This window comes from Triticum dicoccoides, chromosome 2B, assembly GCF_002162155.2.
Source record: "Triticum dicoccoides isolate Atlit2015 ecotype Zavitan chromosome 2B, WEW_v2.0, whole genome shotgun sequence".
NCBI lineage: Eukaryota > Viridiplantae > Streptophyta > Magnoliopsida > Poales > Poaceae > Triticum > Triticum dicoccoides.
Genome location: NC_041383.1, coordinates 136,250,142 through 136,253,908, shown reverse-complemented (window position 1 = coordinate 136,253,908; position 3,767 = coordinate 136,250,142).

Sequence of the window (3,767 nt, the reverse complement as noted above, 5' to 3'; positions counted from 1 at the left end):
CGTGCCTGGACCGCGCGCCTCGCCCATCTGCTCCCGCTCCGTCCCGCCCCTGGCCGTGTGCAGTCCGCGCACTGGCTGCGCCCAGCGCCTCGCCCCGCCATGGCCTCGCCGGCACCCGCGCCTGCAAGCTGTCCCGGGCCTCCTCGCCCCGGCGATCTGGGCGAACGCCCAGTCGAGCGCCGCAATGCCCAACCCGCCCTGTAGCGCCCGTGCCCGCTAGCCCCCAGGGCCCTATGACAAAGGGGGCCCGCTCAGAACGTTTTTGGTAAAATAATAATAATAATAATAATAATAATTAATAAAAACAATAATTAAAATAAAAACAATAACTAAAATAAAAACAAATTTAATTAATTAATTAATTAATTAAATTAATTAAGTTAATTAACCTTAATTAATTAATCTAATTAACCTGTTAGCTTAATTAAACAGTGATTAGTTTAACTAAACCCTAATTAACCTAACAGAGTATGACAGGTGGGTCCCACTGGACCCACGCGTAAGTTTGACTTAGTCAACTCTGTTGACTGCTGACGTCAGCATGACATCATGCTGACGTCATAAATCCATTTTTCGAATTAATTAAATAATTAATTAATTAAATTCCAGAAATTAATATAATCTTTAGAAAATCATATCTTTTAATCCGTAACTCGGATTAAAATATTTTCAACATGAAAGTTGCTCAGAACGACGAGACGATTCCGGATACACAGTCCGTTCGTCCGCCACGCACCCCTAACCTATCGAACCCGCAACTTTCCCCCTCCGGCTCCTCTGCCCGAAAACACGAAACACCGGGGATATTTTCCCGAATGTTTCCCCCCTTAACCGGTACCACCTCATACCATGCTAGGGCACGCCTAGCATCGTTACTTGTCTTGTCATGCATCGATATGCATCTGTTTGCATGGTATTCATTGTTTCTTCCCCCCTCTTCTCTCCGGTAGACTACGAGACCGACGCTGCTGCTGCCCAGTTCGACTACGGAGTTGACGACCCCTCTCTCTTGCCAGGCAACCAGGCAAGCCCCCCCCCCCTTGATCACCAGATATCGCCTATTCTACTCTATACTGCTTGCATTAGAGTAGTGTAGCATGTTACTGCTTTCCGTTGATCCTATTCTGATGCATAGCCTGACATTATTGCTACATCTGTTGATACCTTACTTGCAATCCTAAATACTTAGTATAGGATGCTAGTTTATCATCATTGGCCCTACATTCTTGTCAGTCTGCCTTGCTATACTATTGGGCCGTGATCACTCGGGAGGTGATCACGGGTATATACTATACATACATACATACTATGCAGATGGTGACTAAAGTCGGGTCAGCTCGAAGAGTACCCGCGAGTGATTCACGGATTGGGGGCTGAAAGGACCTTTGTCCCGACGGCCCTCTGTGTGGATCTTTGTGGCGGAGCGACAGGGCAGGTAGAGACCACCTAGGAGAGAGGTGGTCCTGGCCCTGTTCGGTGTTCGCGGATACTTAACACGCTTAACGAGATCTTGGTATTTGATCTGAGTTGGCTACGAGCTTATACGCACTAACCATCTACGCGGGAGTAGTTATGGGTATCCCGACGTCGTGGTATCAGCCGAAGCACTTCAGACGTCAGCGACGGAGCGGCGCGCGCCGGATTGGAACGTAAGCCTGCTCTTGTATTAAGGGGGCTAGTTCTGCTTCCGGCCGCCCTCGCAACGTGCAGGTGTGCTATGGGCGATGGGCCCAGACCCCTGTGCGCTTAGGTTTAGACCGGCGTGCTGGCCTCTTTGTTGTGCCTAGGTGGGGCTGCGACGTGTTGATCTTCCGCGGCCGGACATGACCCAAGAAAGTGTGTCCGGCCAAATGGGATCAAGCGTGCTGGGTAAGTTGGTGCACCCCTGCAGGGAAGTTAATCTATTCGAATAGCCGTGATCTTCGGTAACAGGATGACTTGGAGTTGTACCTTGACCTTATGACAACTAGAACCGGATACTTAATAAAACACACCCTTCCAAGTGCCAGATACAACCAGTGGTCGCTCTCCCTCAAGGATACGAGGGGAGGATCGCCGGGTAGGATATTCTATGCGATGCTACTTGGAGGACTTCAACCTACCCTCTTCTGCCTGTTGCAAGACGAAGGTGACCAGAAGCGTAGTCTTCGATAAGACTAGCTATCCCCCTCTTATTCTGGCATTCTGCAGTTCAGTCCACTGATATGGCCCTTTACACATATACCCATGCATATGTAGTGTAGTTCCTTGCTTGCGAGTACTTTGGATGAGTACTCACGGTTGCTTTTCTCCCCCTTTTCCCCTTTCCCTTCTACCTGGTTGTCGCAACCAGATGCTGGAGCCCTGGAGCCAGACGCCACCGTCGACGACGACCCCTACTACACCGGAGGTGCCTACTACTACGTGCAGCCCGCTGACGACGACCAGGAGTAGTTTAGGAGGATCCCAGGCAGGAGGCCTGCGCCTCTTTCGATCTGTATCCCAGTTTGTGCTAGCCTTCTTAAGGAAAACTTGTTTAACTTATGTCTGTACTCAGATTTTGTTGCTTCCGCTGACTTGTCTATGATCAAGCACTTGTATTCGAGCCCTCGAGGCCCCTGGCTTGTATTATGATGCTTGTATGATTTTTTTTTGTTTTAGAGTTGTGTTGTGATATCTTCCCGTGAGTCCCTGATCTTGATCGTACACATTTACGTGCATGATTAGTGTACGATTGAATCGGGGGCGTCACAGAAAGCATGCCAAATGAAATACATGAAGTAAACATGCATGCTCAAGACTTTCAAAACCCGAAACCAAAAGACAAAGAAATGCCAAGGGAAGAAAAGATACCAAATGAATAAATCATCACTTGGAGGATGTCCATAAAATATACATCAAGGAATGAGATATCCATTTATACACACGAAAATAAAGATGTCGAACTCCCAAAGAGAGGATGGTTCCAAACAAACCAAGCTCTCAACAAAGTTTCATGATGGCACGAAGTACCAAAAAGAAATGGCTTGCCTTCCACCAAAACACACTTGATGAGGATCACAAGATGAGTGTTTTAGAGAAAATAGAATAGCTCCCCCACAAGGTGTGCATTACATAGGATTTGCATTTGAATACAAAATGCACAAGGTGGGATCATCACTTTCACTATATCTATAAAACACTAGACAAGAACAAGAAATAAACAAGATCCACAAGTGGCAGGGAAGACAATGGGAGTTGACACAAACTTGGCAAGAGATAAGGCAAATAAAAAGCAAACCCCAACGTGAAGATGATCAATAATTTCTACCACACATAAGTGAGTACCAATTGTCAAAAGACAAGAAGTATTTGGAAATAATTCCCGTTGGTAGATAGCAATGATATCCAACATCATCTTCACACCAAACACACGCAAATTGCAACTTGTAGAGCTAACATGCCACCTAGGAACAAGATAATCTACAATATCAATTCTAGGTGACAATATCTCAAATGTACACATTTTCTAGGCTTGTAATATGCACTTAGCATATTACTCCCCCATAATGTGATACCAATAAGAACTTATCAAGAGGCAATAAGAGGAACAAACAAGAGATAATTAATGGACTATTTAGAGTTTGAATTTCTCATGAGAGATATACCACCTAGCGACTAGATAATCTTGTAATATCAATAGTAGATGGTATTCATCATGTACACACATTTATAGGATTGTGAGGTGCACAAAGCACATCACTCCCCCAAAATGGGATGTTCCATTAATCTCTCACACGAGCCAACTA